This window comes from Gouania willdenowi, unplaced genomic scaffold, assembly GCF_900634775.1.
Source record: "Gouania willdenowi unplaced genomic scaffold, fGouWil2.1 scaffold_303_arrow_ctg1, whole genome shotgun sequence".
NCBI classification, from domain to species: Eukaryota; Metazoa; Chordata; class Actinopteri; order Blenniiformes; family Gobiesocidae; genus Gouania; species Gouania willdenowi.
Window position 1 is genome coordinate 147,488 of NW_021145064.1, and position 19,060 is coordinate 166,547.

At 42.0% G+C, this 19,060-nt stretch overlaps 1 pseudogene; it reads left to right on the forward strand.

Moving 5' to 3' along the window:
* Positions 1-10,877: 10,877 nt before the first annotated feature.
* On the forward strand, positions 10,878-13,793 carry LOC114459349 (sestrin-3 pseudogene; annotated as a pseudogene).
* The last annotated feature ends 5,267 nt before the right edge of the window (positions 13,794-19,060 follow it).

A 19,060-nucleotide genomic window follows, 5' to 3' on the forward strand; every position in this document is an offset into this window, starting at 1 on the left:
CTAACTAACGATTGAGGGAATTAATTAAAAACTATATTTAGGACATGTGTATGAAGCCCTAATAACACTTTATCATGTTTAAAGTACAGAAAAGTTAATTTAGCGTAACATGTGCCCTTTAAATAAACATTGTTATTGTCACACTGACTCAGCATCTGATTTTGGGACACACACACACACACACACACACACACACACACACACACACACACACAGTATAAAATGATCCAATTCAGACTAAATGTTAAAATGAACAAATTTAAATAGAACTTTTATGACAAAGTCGTTCCAAATATCTTTACATTATCATCTCATTCACACAAGATTATTACTAAATATGTAAATAAGTTTAAAATAAAATGAGCAGTATTTACTCAAAGGATTCTGGAAAATCTCAAAATTAGTCATTAAAGTTGACATTATTATTATTAGAAACTCACTTTGGTCCCAAACGTTGCTCACTGATGACATCTGCTGGTCAACGTTAATCTATATTATTAAAGCTACTTTAGTCGTTTCTGACGGTGCACGAGGAGATTCTGTAGAATGGTGGAGATTCTGCAGCTTTTATCTTAGCCTGAGTTGCCATGACAACCTGTCAACATTGAGCTTCCATTTTTGCCTGAGTTGCCATGACAACCTGTCAATGTTGAGCTTCCATTTTTGCCTGAGTTGCCATGACAACCTGTCAACATTGAGCTTCCATTTTAGCCTGAGTTGCCAGGACAACCTGTCAACATTGAGCCATTCAAAGCTGCCTTTTGTGATTAAATGTTTCACTAAGATCTATAATAAAGGGTGGTAAACCAGTTGTGTCCCTAAATGGTGATGCAGTTTCACTAAGATTGCAGGAATGATTAGCAAACGTGCAGAAGTGGTGGAGACCGCCCTATTTAAAATGAGCGTTTTGCTTTTTCAATGTGGAGACGTGAGTGCACAGAAGCACACAATGACATTTGAAGAAGTTAAATTGGAAGCAGATCGTCTTCTCTGTCTGCTGCACAAACATTTATTAATGTAGAAAACTAAATAAACAAGTTTTTTTTTTTTTTAAATAAACAACTTTAAAATTTAATGATATTTTTTCCCCCTTATTTAATGTGGCTGCTCTCTCCCTCAAACACACTTTACTCTGCATTTTCTCATTTAGTGGCTGTTAAATATTGACTATTGTTTTATTTAAATTATTTTCTTATACTAGAAAGGTTAACTTTTACATCTCTGCTTTGTTTTGTGTCAACATTCAGTGCAGCCATGATCTCTGTGTGTGAGTTTACACCATTGATGCGTCGTCCCAAACATATATGACGCCAGTCCAGAATTGATGGTAATGCATCAGAAATCTAGCCTTCAAACCACCAAATGCGTAGGACAAAGAAGATCTCATAACCAATAATGGAGTTTGCACCAGCAGAGGGAGCAACGCAAGTACCAAGGAGCAACACAGGTTTGTCCGTCATCTTTAAAGGTCCCATGTCATGTTATTTTTCACACATCTCCATTTGTTCTAAGAACCCCAAAAACATAGAATTTGAGGTTTATTTTCCCAAACTCGTCTGTTTTCCAGAGTTTTAGCCTCTGAAAAGTCACTTTCTGAACAACTCTACACCCACAGGTTGATTTGAGGCCTGCTTATGCATATTCATGAGTGGGCGTGTCTATAGACGGGACACTGACTTCCTCCTCCCCACACTTTATCATGTTTAAAGCACAGAAAAGTTAATTTAGCGTAACATGGGCCCTTTAAATAAACATTGTTATTGTCACACTGGCTCAGCATCTGATTTTGGGACACACACACACTCATGAACACACACACAAACACATACACACACAAATCCATGCACGCGAGCACGCAGGGCCGGAGTGGGTCTCACTTTCAGCCCTGGAGCTTCATACCTCAGACCCAGAGGCGTTGTAACGGGGTAGGCAACACAGGCAAATGCCTAGGGCCCCGAGCTGAAGGGGGCCCCCGAGGGACGGCAGATATAAGCAATACAACTTGAAACCCCCCGGACACATTACGGTTATACGTCAGGCACCTCCCTAATGGGGCACCAATACGACCGGTGTCACGTCTGAGTTCACATGGGTCTGAGTTTGATTATGAGCATGTGCACTACCAGAAAATGAATTCATGCTACTTCTGCTTAGCTTTTTTCTACTTCCACCGTACTGAGGTTAAAAATGAAATTTCAAAGCTAAGGTTCAAAGCTAATGTTATTAGATGAGTGCTGAATGGCTCCTTTTCTTGAACAAAAATTTACAAATGCTCAATATACGAGGCAGGAGAAATATGTTTTATAATGTATTATATGCAGTTTTTATTATTACATGTATTGAGTTTGTATTAAAAATGTTTTATCATTTATTCTGTGCAGTTTTTATAATTACATGTATTAAGTTTATAATAAAATTCCATACAAAAAGAAATAATTTATTTTCCAAAAAAACATGATTATAATATACATTGCAGTAAATAACAGTTAACCTAATGTAACTTTATTTTTTAAATCAGTATAATCCAGCACAGGTACATGTCAGTACGTACTGACATTTTAAGAGGATCTCAGTACGATGTGAACTCAGACCGTGACATCGGTCCCTGCATCAACGTGCTGATGTTATCAAACACACACTGATAAAGTGAGGCAGACTTACCCACAGGGCTCATGAAAAGAAGAACAAACAAGAACAAGATGAAAATAAAAAACATGATAGTGGTAAGTGAGAATGTGTAAACTATGTGTTACATTATATAAAAATAGTTTGTCCCAGTTAGTCCCACTCACTTTGTCCCAAACTCCCAGTCATCCACCAGCACCAGAAAAGTTCACTGTACATTTAAGTCTGTGTAAAGTGAATTCTGCCATTTTCTTCTAAACTCATTCACAAAGAGTGTTTATATGTATTTATTAATCATTCATATTCAACAGTGTGGTTCTGTGGTATGACAAACTTAGAGCACATTCTTACTTTACACCAATTTTAACAGTTTTATTTTAAGAAGTATTCCAGCTTTGCTTACATCATAAGTCTTGTTGCCAATGGCTGTGTACATACTGTACATTTATAACCACACAATAAGTTAGTCCTTTGCTGACAATATTTTCTACTAGAATAAAGTATTTGTTGTCAAAAGGTAAAACTGATACCAGCATCAATCCTACTCCTGCTGTCAGTTTAGTTTAGACTGTGTGACTAATTAGGGGGCCAAGCCCGCGGGGCCAGGGAACCGCGTATGTAAGTATCCACGGTTCCTAGGACCAGCGGTGCTAGGAACCCTATTGTAATCGTAAGGATTATTGTTACCTTTTATTTTTCCCCCGGTAAAAGTAGTGCTGCAGGCTAAACCGTGCAAGGTAGGGCGATGCCCCTTGGGGGTTGGGTCCAGAACACCCCGTGTACCTTGGACGTAAACATTCACATATGTTCGCCAGCAGGTGGCGCTATAACAACGGTCAACACGATTTGGACAATAAATCCCACACTGTTTGTTGCAAATTTAAAACCTTCATATCCACAGATTCCTTGAATAGCACTGAATCACCTGGGCTAGGCCACGCCCATTTCCGCCTAAACTTTTCTGGAGCAAAATTGCAAAAACTGGAAAACCTACTTTTTCGAAATCCTCCTTGGGGTTTTGTCCAATCAGCGTGAAACTTGGCACGTAGAGTCTTCAGTTGGACGTGATATACAGTTAATAAAATGAGGTTGTTCGGGTAAATTATGAGCAAATTATTAGCGAGTAAAGTTTCCTAGCAAGCTACAAAAATGCAAACTGGTGCATATCTCGGTCAAAATAAATGCTAACAACACCAAATCTGAGATCCTTAGTTGGCATGTGACTGTGAGGAAATCCGCCAAATTTGAATGATGTAGACCACTAGGGGGCGCTACAAATAATGAATATTTATATCTCTTAATTGGCACAACCAATTGTTACCAAATTTAGAGGGTATGATCTTGGGTCCCTCCTGAGGCGATATCTCAAAGTTATTCACGATTGGTCAAAGTGGGCGTGGCTAATGACATAATAACATAAATAAACAAACATTTATTTCTGCTGAATTATTATGTTGAGGGCAGTGAAATTTACAGGGTAGATATATAAGACCACACAGACCACCCATACCAAAAACTGCCCCACTAGTTGGCGCTATAATTGCAAAAACATTTTGGCCTTTAACTTTCACAATTTAATTCACATCTTCATAAACTTCATATCCACATGTTCCTTACATAGAGTCGCATTTTCTGACATAGGCCACGCCCACTCCCACAGCACATTGCTCTTTGTAAGTCACTATATATCACAAACTTATTTTTTCAAATTACTCCTTGGGGTTTTGTCCAATCGGCATGAAACTTGGCACGTACAGTCTTCATTTTGACCTGATCTAGAGTTTAGCAAAAAATTTTGTTCGGGCAAAATATGCGCAAAATATTAACGAGTAAAATTTTCTAGCGAGCTATAAAAACACAAACTGTTGCATATCTTGATCAAAATAATTGCTAACACCACCAATTCTTAGATCCTTGGTTGCCATGAGACTGTGGGGGTATGAGCCAAATTTTAAAAAATCAGGCCACTAGGGGGCACTGCAATTATGAGAAATTTTTATCTCCTAAATGGCACAACCGATTTTTACCAAATTTGGTGGGTATAACCTTGGTTCGCTCCTGGGACCGGATCTCGCAGTTAATCACGATTGGTCAAAGTGGGCGTGGCTTATTACTACTGTCGTAGCAAATTATCTAATAATGTTTAATGATACATTTTTATTTGTCATGGTTGTATGATTAAGGGGATAATTTGTTTTTTAACTCTGTGCCTGTTTTCTCTTCTTCTTCTTCTTCTCCTTGGGGGTAGCCATTACACACACATACACACACACACACACATCACCCACACACACACACATACATCCACAACACACACACACACACACACACACACACACACACACACACACACACACACACACACACACATCATATACACATACACACACACTCACTCACACACACACACACATCTAACTTTCACCCCGACATTGAAGGTATCCCCTCCGGCAGACTGACCTCCCCCCCTGGTCTCTTCTTTGTTGTCGGTGGAAGGGGGAAGGTGGGACAGTGGGGTATAAATGTGTGTGAAAGGAACTTTTGGGTCCTTCTTCTTCGCGTCTCTCCTTTGGCCAGAGGAGACCACTGCTTTGTCTATCCCGCTTTGTACTTTTTTATTTAGTTTAGATTAAATCATTTTTTATTACTTCATCATCTCTCCTGTCTGGTCTTCATCATTTATCACCACAGAGTGTGTTTTCAAGTCAAAGACGAGGTAACCGTAAATTTCACCGTAACACTACATAACATATAAATAAACAAACCTTTATTTCAGCTGAAGTATTATGTTGAACGATGTGAAATATACAGGGTAACTATAGAAGAGCACACAGATCACCCATACCAAAAAGTGCACCACTAGGTGGTGCTATAATGGGTGCAAACGCATTTTGGTCTGTAACTTTCACTTTTTAAATCCATCCATCCATCCATTTTCATACCCGCTTATTCCCGTTTTATCAGGGTCGCGGGGGTCTGCCGGTGCCAATCTCCGGCTCTCATAGGGCGCTGGGCCCTTTGTCTGGAGGAGGAAAAGCAGCAACGTGAAGTAATAAAAGCAACAAATTCTCTCACATTCCAGGTTTTAATCTCAATTTGTTTAGGATGACGTCCTAAAGCCTTTGTTAGTGCTACACACAGATCTACATAAATATGCTTTAAGAGACACATTTATGTAGATAAATGTGTCAAAATGGCCCAGTCATTGTGCTGGTGCTGTATGGTCATATGATCGCCACTCTCTTTTTAATATTAAAGTGGCAATGGAACACCACTTTAATGACTGGGACAGCTACAGGAACATTTTTCCCCCTCCGTTCGTGTGCGCCCCAAATTCCCAGGATTACCTGTTACTGCTGCGACCTCCAGGTAACCCCAAAAAAAGAGCAAGACGCAGAGGCTGCAGGGCTGGTATCCAGGTCCAGTTCCGACGAGCCGCATGGAAACAGCCTGGTTTCGCTCGTCCTCCGAGAGGCTGCCGGTGGCTCCGTCCCATTCCGCTCCAGCAGCAGGGTGGGGTCTTCATCCATAAAGGAGGGGGCGCGGTTCCGAGCTGGAGGTGATCCCTGGACCCCGACGCCGCGCTGGTCTTCCGTGTCTGCTTCGGCAGAGCGTCATCTGAGCAGTCGCTACACCTGGATGTCATGTGATCGCCCGAGATGCCTCCAGCCAATCCCAGAGCACTCGGATGGGACAGCCCCTCCTGCTTCCAGCCGCTTTGGATTACTCAACGCGCGCTCCATTGCAAATAAGGCATTTTCCTTGAATGAATTATTCTCCTCAAAACATTTGCAGTTCCTTTTCCTCGTCGAGACGTGGCAAAAGGAAGGAGAATTCATCCATCTGAACCAACTGTGTCCGGTCGGCTGCTCGGCTGTGGGTGCGCCCCGCCCCTCCCGCCGCGGTGGGGGCCTCGCTACCGTGTATAGTGATGCGTTCAAGTGCAGAGTGTTAAAAACGGAGAACTTTTGCACCTTTGAGTCTCACATGATGCAAATTGGTTCTAAAAACTCGTTTTATTGTGTTTTAATTTATCGTCCCCCTGGCCCTGCTGGTGCATTCTTGTCTGATTTCTCTGACTTTTTATCATCTATCATTAGGCTGGAAAAGGTTTTAATCCTAGGAGATTTTAACTTGCACATTGATAATGATGTCTCTGCCCAAGCAGCTGATCTTTTAGCTATGACTGAAGCTTTTAACTTTATCCAACATGTCTCAGGCCCCATCCACCATAAAGGGCACACCCTGGACCTGATCTTCTCACTTGGTTTGAAGGTGGAAAACGTGAGTGTCGAAGACGTCTACCTAAGCGACCACAGTGGTGTCTTCTTTAACATGGTGGTCCATCCTGAGCCCCGTCCTCTACCCGTGAAAGTAGAGAGGAGGATTATTACAGAGTCAACAGCAGATAGATTCTGTATTAGTTTTGATCCCTCTGTTTTTAATGACTGCACTGAAACCAATGAATTCCTGCATTGTTTTAATAGTCACTGTGCTATTATCCTGGATCAAGTGGCCCCTTTTAAAACTAGTAACACGGCTTGTCGACAGTCGTCTCCCTGGATTAACGACAAGATTGTGATCCTGCGGAGATCGTGCCGTAAAACCGAGCGCCTTTGGCACTCCATTTAAAGGAACTGGTCGCCTCCTTAAATGGACAAATCGAGGAGGCTAGATCTAATTACTTTCGCCAGCTGATAGCCTCTAATAAGAGAAACCCAAAGATGCTATTTGATACAATAAGCACTATTGTCTCGCCTGCTGTAACCGCTGTCACCGCACAGTGCAGGGCTGGTTGCAATGAGTTTCTCAACTTTTTTATTGATAAGGTCTTAGAAATAAAAGATAATGTTTCTTCTCCTCCTTCCGGCAGTCAAGTCTGTGTTGACCCCCCTCCTCATGTTTGGTCATCCTTTAAGTCCATCACTCAAGTGGATGTTCTCTCTTCCATAAAAAGCATGAAAATGTCATCGTGTCGTCTTGACGTTGTCCCGGCTAGACTATTTATCAACGTTTTAGAATCAATCGGTCCATTGATCACTAAAATGTTCAACATTTCACTCTCGGCTGGTGTGTTCCCGTGTTCCCTTAAACATGCTGTGGTGGAACCCCAACTGAAAAAACCCAGCTTGGACCCATCAGAACTTCAGAATTTCAGGCCAATTTCCAAGATCCCGTTCCTGGCTAAAGTTCTAGAAACGCTAGCCTGTAAACAACTGACATCATTCTTGGAGAGCAACAACACATTTGATACTTTCCAGTCCGGCTTCAGAAAGTTTCACTCCACTGAGACAGCACTGCTGAAAGTGTCAAGTGACATCATGATGGCTGCAGACTCTGAAAAATGTTCCGTCCTGGTCCTGTTGGACCTGTCTTCTGCCTTTGACACGGTGGATCATCCTGGTTGGCAGACTGCGGGATGTGGTTGGCTTGTCGGGCCCTGTGTTGGAGTGGTTCAGATCGTACCTGACCGGTAGAACATTCTCTGTGTACTACAACAACGAAACGTCAGAAACTGTGGATTTAAAGTGGGGTGTACCTCAGGGCTCGGTCCTTGGGCCGCTTTGGTTCCTGATTTATTTACTCCCTCTTGGTGAGCTGATCCAGCAGTGCCCTAATGTCTCCTATCACCTATACGCAGATGATCTCCAGCTGTACTGCAGTTTTAAGCCCTCCGAACCCCAAAACGTGCTTTCCCTCACAAACTATCTGGTAAAGGTAAAACAATGGCTGAATGAAAATAGCCTCCAACTGAACTCCAGTAAAACGGAAACCCTAGTCGTTGCCCCGGACATTATTGCTCCTCTTATCAAACAGCACCTTGGCGCCCTAAGGAGCACTGTTAAAAGTTCTATAAGGAACCATGGAGTAATTTTTGATGAAGGGATGTCCCTAGAACGTCACTCTAAGCAGCTCATCAGGAACTGTTTCTTTCACCTGAGAAACATCTCAAAGCTGAGACACATAGTCTCTGGTCCTGAGCTTGAGATGGTCATCCACACGTTTGTTTCCTCACGGTTGGACTATTGTAACAGTCTGTTTACATGCCTTAGCAAAAAGGATCTGGCTCGTCTTCAAGTGGTCCAGAACTCTGCTGCACGCCTCCTGACCCGTACCTGTAGGAGAGCCCATATCACTCCTATTTTAAAAACTCTACATTGGCTCCCTGTCATCTACAGGATGAATTTTAAAATCCTTGTGCTGACTTTCAGGGCCCTTCATGGCCAGGTGCCTGAATACATTGAGGGTCTGATCCAGCCCTATGTTTCAAACAGGAGCTTGAGGTCTTCTTCTCAAAACCTGCTGATGGTCCCCCGCACCCGCTTTAAAACACGAGGTGATCACTCTTTTAAGGCGGTAGCTCCTCGTCTCTGGAATGCTCTTCCACACACTCTGCGGATGCTGGACTCTGTGGATGTTTTTAAAAGTCATCTAAAGACTCACTTTTTTATGGAGGCTTTCTTGACACACTCCTGTTTGTGAATGGACTCTTTTATACATTGTAGCATCATTGTAGTGAACTTTTATACGCATTGTGCCCTTTTTAAACTGTAAATTGTGAAGCACTTTGTGACCCTGGTCTGAAAAAAGCGCTATATAAATAAACTTTACTTACTTACTTACTTACTTACAATCCTGTGGCACAGGAGCTCACCAGGATGTGTGAGTTCCTGACAGGTGTGTGTGTGTGTGTGTGTGCGTGTGTGTGTGTGTGTGTGCGTGCGTGCGTGCGTGCGTGTGTGTGTAAAGCTGACTCATGACTGTAGCCAATCAGGAAGCAGCTGTAATTCTACGTTTCATCAGCGACACGTTGAAATATCTCAAACATGGCGACTGATAGAATATTACATTATTTTCATTTCCTGACTTTACTGAGTTGGAGCTCCGCCTTCAGGTGGCGTTCAAGGTCACTTTTTTAAGTAGGAAGTTGGAAAATCCTGAGTTGTTTTGAATGCATAGACTGATATCTGTGATAAGAGAAAACGTGTAATTTTTTATTGTTGTTTGTTTTAGTTTTTCTCTTCATTTAAAATCAGGATCAAGTTTTACACAGAAATGTCTCACATTAATGTTTTGGGAGAAAATGACACATTTACATGTTATTTTTCACTGAAGGTGACTGAATATTCAGTAAATTTAGCAAATGGACAAATAGGCAAAATTTCACCATAATCTCGTTTAAAATCTAATAATCATGAAATATCTGCATGACACGGACTAAACCATGTTTGGGATCATATCACATTTCTGTGTATGTTTTCCTGTAAAACAAATATCTGAGTGTTTAGTGAGTTTAGCTAACAGACGTTAGTAAACGTAAAGTTACAGAAACAGAGGAACACTTGGTACGACCCAAAGAAAACAGAACAAATGAAAAGAAATAGAAGGAATGGAACGTTCTGTTCTTCCACTGAAATTGTGACATTACAGTTTTGTTTTATTGCTAACAAGCATTGGTTGAAACTGAAGTCACATGTTCCAAACTCTAAACACAGCCTGTATATCCATCAGTCATCTCAGCTCAACAGTTAATGTCATCCACTAAAGTGTTTCTCACCAACAAAACACTTGATACACGTCTCAAAAGAAGCTCATTCAACCACAACACTAACAAATAAACACACTTTAGAAACACACATTGTCATTGTGAGCACACTGAACTACTAAATACTAACAACAAAGAGCTTTACATCAAATACATCTGATCTTTACACTTTACATGATTTTTGTATTATTTTGGGCTGAATTTGAGAAAAGTCTGAGTCTTTAATCGTTCTCCACGTAAAGTTTGTTTCTGTTTTTCTGTCCACATTCACACAAATAAGGGTCTACATGGTGGTAAAATACATCAAGGTCTGAACAAAACATTTGTCTAGTGCAAAAAAATGCAGCTTTTGCCAAATTTGCAATTTTTTGACAAGATTCTTTCACTGTCACTGATGTTTCCATGCAGGAAAATAGCAACAAAATGTGAAATGAGATCAAATTGTTGGTTATCTTTTACTGAGGCCAAAATGTTTGATAATTCCAGGGGATCTATTGGGGGATTTACCTACTGTTACAGATTGGTACAAAGTGCACAGCCATGTCCAGCTCATCATGTCAATCAGGGAGATCTGCTGCACCTGTAGAGTTGAGCACGACTGTGAGTTGTTGACAATCAGCTGGACTGGACTATATAAGGAGGATTTTCACTCTTCATTCAGTTGCTGTGAGAAATTGGATTCAGAAGGTTCTGCACCAGGAGAGCTCTCAGCACGGACAGCTCTGTCAGCTCAGCGACCACCTGGACCCTTACACAGGACTGAGCCGCGTCCATGCAATAACACACTGTTTTTGGAAAATGATCATCTGTACGAATAGGATGGAGTATCCCCTGAGAAACCAGCGAGCACACACACAGGCGATGAACAGTGAGAAGGACCGAGTGTCACTGCTCCTCACAAAGGCTCTGGTCAGCAGGGGGGGCCTGGACGCCGTGTCCCAGCAGATGGCGTTACACCCTCAATACTTGGAGAGCTTCCTGCGCACACAGCACTACATCCTGCACATGGATGGACCCCTGCCGCTGCCATACAGACATTATATTGCCATCATGGCTGCAGCACAGCATCACTGCCATGACCTGGTTTACTTGCACTCTGCTCAGTTTCTGAGGGTTGGGGGGGATCCTCTGTGGTTACAGGGCCTGGAGGCGGCACCCCCTCGCCTTCGCCTCCTGGACCACATAAACAAAGTGCTGGCCCACCAGCCGTGGCTCACAGCCTGCTCACACATCCAGGCGCTGCTGAAGTCAGGCGAGCAGTGCTGGTCCCTGGCTGAGCTGGTGCAGGCTGTGGTCCTTCTGGCTCACTGTCACTCCCTCTGTAGCTTTGTGTTTGGGTGCGACACAGACCTTGTTGCCCTCTCCAAGTCTCCCAACGGTACTCCACCGGCCTTTTGTCCCTTCGATGCTGCCAACGGCAACACCAGCGTGCCTCAGTCGCTCACCACTCCAAACGAACATGTGAAGCAAAGACAGTCTGTGGACTCCAGTGGTGACGTGTTGTTTCTAAAGGAGCGAATCCACAAGCCTCAGGACGAGTGTGAAAAGAGAGACGAGCGTTTCCTGCAGACAGACGTAGAAGAGGAGGAGGAGGCGGTGGTGTGCTGGTGTGCAGATCTGTCTCGGTTCATCACAGACCCTGACTTCTGCTATCAGGAGTTTGCACGCAGAGAGGACGATCAGTTCCAGGTGTTTAGAGTTCAGGACTACTCGTGGGAAGACCATGGATTCTCTTTAGTCAACAGACTGTATTCAGACATCGGTCACCTCCTGGACGACAGATTCCGAAGTGTGACCTCCCTCCCCTCGTTGCTCAGTCCAGACCTGAAAAGGGCCGTTTGGAACTACATCCATTGTGTCTTAGGAATACGCTATGACGACTACGACTATGGTGAAGTGAACCACCTGCTGGAACGGGACTTGAAACTCTACATCAAGACCGTGGCCTGCTTCCCAGACGCCACCAAAACACCAGCGTGTCCTCTGAGTCCAATCAAGGCTTCAGAGCGGATCCAGGTGATCTTGTTGATCATGGAGGCGCGGCTGCAGGCGGAGCTTCTGTATGCACTCAGAGCCATCACCCAGTACATGATCGCCTAACGACTGGGCCACGCCAAGGAACACGTGAACATCAGGATGACAGCGACGCATTCAGGACACAGAGCTTTGGCGCTTTTTGACCGCGCCTCCACAATGTGTTTCTCATTTTTCTCAGACTTCATGTATTTATACCATAGTGTGCCACAGTCTCTCTCTCTCTCTCTCTCTCTCTCTCTCTCTCTCTCTCATATGAAGTCCGCTGATCAAACACCGGCACTCAAAGGTTACGTGCAATTTAGTTTCCAGCTGTTTTGAGTTGAGTCTGTGAGTTCCTCAAAGCCAACGCTCTCCTCCTCCTATTGAGTGTCTTTTTCTAAGATAATATATATATCTGTGCTTTCCTTCTTAGTACCTTTTTGTAAACGTTGAACGAATGTCAACAGGAGCGTGTGGTCGAAAGTTTATTTTTGTTGTTAATAATGCTTGTCAGTGTTAGAGGACGTGAGGTGGTTTATCTCTGATGAACCAGTGCTGGTCCAGAACAAAGAGCTGGCCACCACTATACCAGTTGTTTCTTTTAATAGGCACTTTTTAAAACTTTATATATTTATATTACAATGTAGCTGATGAGATAAAGACTGGGTGTGACGCCTTCACTCTCGACTGTATGACGTGCGATTATTTTGACTGTCCTCAAAGTTCATTTACTCCAAATTTCTGGCTTAAGGTACTGAGTTAAAGACTCTTCAGTAGATTTGATTTGATGCATTGAAGAGAAATTTCAAGGTGTGAAAACAAGACCAGTCGTGTGTTTCTGATGGTACTAATAATCAGAGTTTGTCAGCTGGTTTGTTTGCTTCAGAAATGATCAAATCTAAGACTTGGTTTCAGACCAGATGTCCTCTACACGCTTTAAAACTATGAAGTAATGATTTGGATCAACTTGTTTTGAAGTAGATCTGCACTGGTTTTAGGTTTCAACTTTGTGTTTAAGCTTTATTTTTGTGTGAACTGATGATTATTGTCGTAAAATCTACGATAATCAAAATTGTGAAACACTTGTAACTGTCCTGTCTTTTTTTTTTTTAGACCTTGTTTTTGTAGACATTTACAAGCACTTGTTGTGTATTTTGTTTGTGGGTATGAGGAAGCTGAAGCTTGGTGTGCTGGTCAGAGGTTTAGGACTCAACATTAAACACAAACTAAGGCAGACGTGCAATATCAACAACACGCGCTGTAAACAACGGTGCCTTCTGGCCATAAAGTGGAGTGCTGCTACAGGAGAGATGTGACTACTGAGGGACTGGTTTTTTTTAGCAACAGGGAAATGAGTCCAGCTGAAAGGAGCAAAAGCTGTCAGCGTTATAAGGCGACACCATTATAAGCAAACGCCTGTTTTTCCATCATCAGACATATTGTACAAACCCCAGCAATGCAGCAAGAGCCTTTGACGCGAATGGATGTTCAAAATGTTCAGCTTTAGTGCTAAAGACAACAAAAACATTGACAATTATCTTTAAAAGAAAAAAAAAAAAATTAAAGTTTGACAAAAAATGATTTTGAAAATGTGAAGTTTCTATAAAGATGCTTTATGAAAAAAAAAAAAAAAAAAAAAGAAAAAAAAAAAAAAAAAAAAAAAAAAAAAAGTACTGCACCATGTGCTGGCCTTCTTTAAAGCTTGAGTTTGACTGTGAATAATTGATCAAGTACTTCTATGATTGTTTGTGGTGAACACTGCCCTCTTAGTTTTGTAGTTTCCACCTAATTATAATTCAGGTCCTCATTTTATCCTGATGCAGAGTTAGACAAAAAACTTTATTGACTACTGCATCACAACAGATAAACAGAAGACAGAGAGACACTCTGTGCAGGAATATCAAACAGTGCCATCTATAGGTGAAATTACCACACTACAACACTGCCACTTAATTTTACACTAGTATTTGAAATCATTCAAATAATAATACAGAGCCAATGCTCTCCTTTGCTCTCACACCAAAAAAAACTTTTGTCATTGTGGCTTATATTTTTTTAAACAAAAAAAAACTTTAACATTCACAATTACCTTCAGGAAAACAATTTTGGTTACAGGGATTTTTTCTTGGAACTCTTTTACAATTACAATCACTTTTAAGAGCATTTTTGTTTACAGCGATTTCACTGGAACTCTTTTAACAATTTTTCTTTTTTCCCTTTTATTACTTTGACCAGGCAGCGTTCGGCGTTCACCTGTCAAGCACAACCTCTTAAGAAGAAAAAAGACCACTCGCTTCTCTCAGTTTTTCAAACCTCTGTTTAGCCAAAGGCTTTGTCAAGATATCTGCTTTCATGTCATTTGTTGGACAGTAACATAGCTCTATTTGTTCATTCTCTACACATTCACGGATGTAGTGGTAGCGAATGTCTATGTGTTTAGTTCAGGAGTGATCAACCGGATTCTTTGCGATTGCGATGGCTCCTTGTTTGTCTTCCATGATCACTGTGGGCGTGGCCTCCATTCCAACATCACACAGTAAGCGTCTCAGCCAGATACCTTCTTGAGCAGCTTGAGTGAGTGCGACATACTCAGCCTCAGCTGTTGAAAGTGCAACTGTTGCCTGTTTCTTGCTGAGCCAGCTCACGGCTCCTCCGTTTAGTAGGAACATGTTGTCGAACGTCGATCATCCTGATCTCCAGCCCAGTCAGCATCTGAGAATCCGATCAAAGCTCCAATCTCCGACCGCTCATACTTCAGTACAAAGTTCACTGTCCCCTTTAAGTATCTGAATATCCTCTTCACAGCAGTCAGATGTGTAGCATTGGGATTTGCATTGAACTTTGATACAGCACTCACAGCTTGAGCTATGTCTGGTCGTGTGGCCATTGCAGCATACAGCAGACTTCCAACCATTGACTGATATTCTTGTTGCTGTACTGGCTTACTAACACCATCCATCTTTTTCAGTTTTACATTGACATCAGCAGGAGTTGCTACAGGATTTGCATTGTTCATTCCAATTTTTTCAGAATGGCTTCTATATAATGCTTCTGATGGAGAAAGACACATTAATTTTCTTTGTCTTGAACCACTGAGATGCCCAGGATGTAGGACAGCTCACCCATGTCTTTCATCTTGTAGTGCTCCTTGAGAGCAGTTTTCAGCTCTTTCATGCTCTCAGTTGACTCTGTAATCAAAATGAGATCATCCACATAAACTGCGAGTATTTCAAGCTCTTTTCTTGTTCTCACAAATACACAGGGATCTGATGTGCTTTGTTTGAAGTCAAGTTCCATCATGAACTTTGTGAAAGCTTTGCTCCAGCAACGAGGAGACTGCTTCAGTCCATAGATTGATTTTTTTAGTTTACATACCAGATGTTCTTGCCCTGGTTTGATGTATCCCTCTGGCTGCTCCATGAAGATTTCTTCTTTTAGATGTCCATTGAGGAATGCAGTGACAACATCCATCTGGTGCACATGTAGATTGTTTTGAATAGCAAAGGAAAGTAGTGTACGAATAGAGCTAAATCGTACTACTGGTGAGAAAGTCTCATCATAGTCAGCACCATACAACTGTGAGTAGACCTTGGCGACGAGTCTGCACTTAAATCTTTCCACTGGTCCATCACTATGATGCTTAACTTTAAACACCCATCTTGATCCTACTGCTTTTCTTTCTTTTGGTAAATCTACTAACTCCCATGTGTTATTTTCCAGCAGCGATTCATATTCCAAATCAGCCACTTCCTGCCATTCCCTTTTATCAGGACTCATCATTGCTTCATTCATTGTTAATGGCTCTGTCGTACGACACATATTGGCATGATGATCAACAATAACTGTGTCAGCAAACTCATCATATCCAAATCTCCTTGGAAGCTTCCTGGTTCTGCCACTTGTTCTTACAGTGGCATCATTAATGACCTCATCTTGTGTATCACTCTCAGTTTCCATGGTTACCTGGTTCTCTGAGAAGGATACTTCTGCTTCCTGACTCATGTCAAAGTCTGACTCGTTGAAAACAACATTACGACGAATTAGAATCCTCTTTTTCCTTTCATCATCCGTCTTTCTTCATCTGGGATATGTGCATAAGCAGCACATCCAAACACCTTCATGTGACTCATGTCAGGTTTTTTTTTACACCATCTCTCGTAGGGTGTCTCCTTTTTCAGGACAGATGTGGGCAGTCTGTTCTGTATGAAAGCTGCTGTGGCTACAGCCTCTGCCCAGTAGGTCTTTGGCAACTTAGCATGTGAAAGCAAACTTCTTGCTGCTTCAACTAATGTCCTATTTTTTCTTTCTGCAACACCATTCTGTTGTGGCGAATGAGGTACAGTCATTTCATGCTGGATACCTTGAGCATTCAAATATTCTTGAAACTCCTTTGATGTGTACTCCCCACCATTGTCTGTTCTCAGCCTTTTAACTGTCTGTCCACACTCATTTGTGAATATTTTTTCAAATTCCTTAAATTTGTTCAGCACCTCATTCTTATGTTTCAAGAAATATACTTTGCAGCATCTAGAGTAATCATCAATGAAAGTCACAAAGTATTTTGTTCCACCTATTGATTCAGTCTGCATAGGACCACAGACATCACTATGAATCAACTGCATTCTGTGTTTGGAACGAATTCCTCCAATCAGCTTGTATGGTTTTTTATGCAGCTTGCCTTCCACACATCCTTCACAGAAAGGAACCACTGTTTCTACAGAGAGATCTACTCCATTCACCAGATCTTTGAGTTCCTTCAGCTTGGTGGTGTGACCGAGCCGTTGGTGCCACAGGCTGGCTGCTACCAATGCATTATGACAGACAAGAACACTTTTTTCAACATCCAACTGATACAGTCCATCTGCACTTTGTGTTCCCATTCCCTGAAGAGCTCCATTTTTTCCACGTATGTAGCAACGAGACTTCCTGAACGTCACTGTATTTCCTTTCTTGGTAGCTGCTCCCACTGAAAATAGATTCTCGGACAGCTTTGGAACATACAGCACATCATACATTTTGACATTTTTTACATCACTTGTTTTGAATGTCATTTTCATGTTAATGTTTCCTATTCCTAGGGCGTCAACTACTCTGCCGTCACCGAGTTTCACAGACTGCGTTTTTTTAAATCTTGGTACTCTTGAAGAATTTCTTTATTACACGTCATGTGCTTTGATGCGCCCGAATCAATCAACCATTCACTCTGTTGTGATCCGTCAATCAGATTTGCCTCGTTAGTGACAAAAGCACTTTCATTTTGTGCATCGTCACACACCATGCTCTTAGCCTTGTGATTTTTTCTTTTTACTTTATGTTTCAAAGTTGGACATTCGCGCTTAATATGACCCTCCTTTCCACATTTGTAACACCGCCACGTGTTTGTTTTTTCTGCTCCTCCTGACCTGGAGTTATTCTGCAGATTTCCTGGAAACTGTGATGACATGGCTGATGCACCAGCCGACGTAACAACACTAGCTTTCATTAGCATTCACCTGCTTTTGCTCTTCATTTATTAAAGCTTGTTGAACAAACTGCAGTGTTAGACTGTCAATCTTTGTTTCTAGTGCAGTGACAATAGTTGCATAACTTGGTGGTAAACTGCCTAAAAGTGTTACAATTTGGTCTTCTTCTTCGATTACAGCTCCTATTGCTGATAGCTGATCAGTGAGCACTTTCATTTCCTTTAAATGTTCATTTAAGTGATCTCCTTCCTTCATTTCACACCGGAAATATTTTTTCTTCAGGAACAGTTTATTTGCTAACGTATCTCTCTCAAAATGAGCTTTCAACGTAGTCCATGCTTCTTTGGGAGACTGGCAGCTTGTTATAAGATACAACTGGGGTGTACTTACATTCAGCACTAGCATAGAGAATGCTCTCTCTCTCCGTTTGGTGAACTCAGCTTGTGCATTGGCATTAGCATCTGCGGCTAACATATCCATCTCCGTTAGCATACCCCATAGCCCTTTAGCTTTCAGCAAGTGCTCCATCTGAAACTTCCATGTCGCCCAGTTCTCCGGTCCACTCAGCTTGTCTATAAACAGCTTCTCATCCATTGTGCAGTCCCACAACACTGTTTATTCCACACAGCTCTGTGTAAAGACAGATTTTTTTAGCATCGACCTGGGCCCATAACCTGATGCAGAGTTAGACATAAAACAACTTTATTGACTACTGCGTCACAACAGACAAACAGAAGACAGAGAGACACTCTGTGCAGGAATATCAAACAGTGCCATCTATAGGTGAAATTACCACACTACAACACTTCCTACAGCTGACCATCCAAACAATCTGAACAGCTGGGGAGAAGAGCCTTTCAGACCACATGAAAAAGTTTCAGACCACATGAAAGGCAGGATATGGTTTTCAAAAACACCTGAAGGACTCCCAGGCTGTGAGTAACTCTGTGCTGCCTTTTTATTTGTCTATCACTGAGGAGAAGTTTTCATTGGTCCACTCTGCCATAGAGCCCAGTTTTAGTGCAGAGCTGCAGCAGTGGTTGTAGGCCTGGAACTTTCTCCATCTCCACACAGGATCTCTGGAGCTCAGTCACAGTCATCTTCAGGTTCTTTGATACCTCTCACTGAGGTCCTTCTCCCCCAACTGCTCAGTTTGGCTGGACGGCCAGTCCTGGTTGACCTGAACTTCTTTCATATCAAAATTTTGGAGACTACTGAGCTCTTAGAAATTATAAATGAAGATAAAATGTTTTCTAGCCTTCTCCATATCTGTCCCTTCTACAACTCTGTCTCTGAGCTCTTGGGGCAGTTCTTTTGATCTCATGGATCTCATTTTTGCTTTGATATACAGATACATATATTTATACAGGAATTCAGCTGGACTCCACAGCTGGACTGGACTGTGACGAAG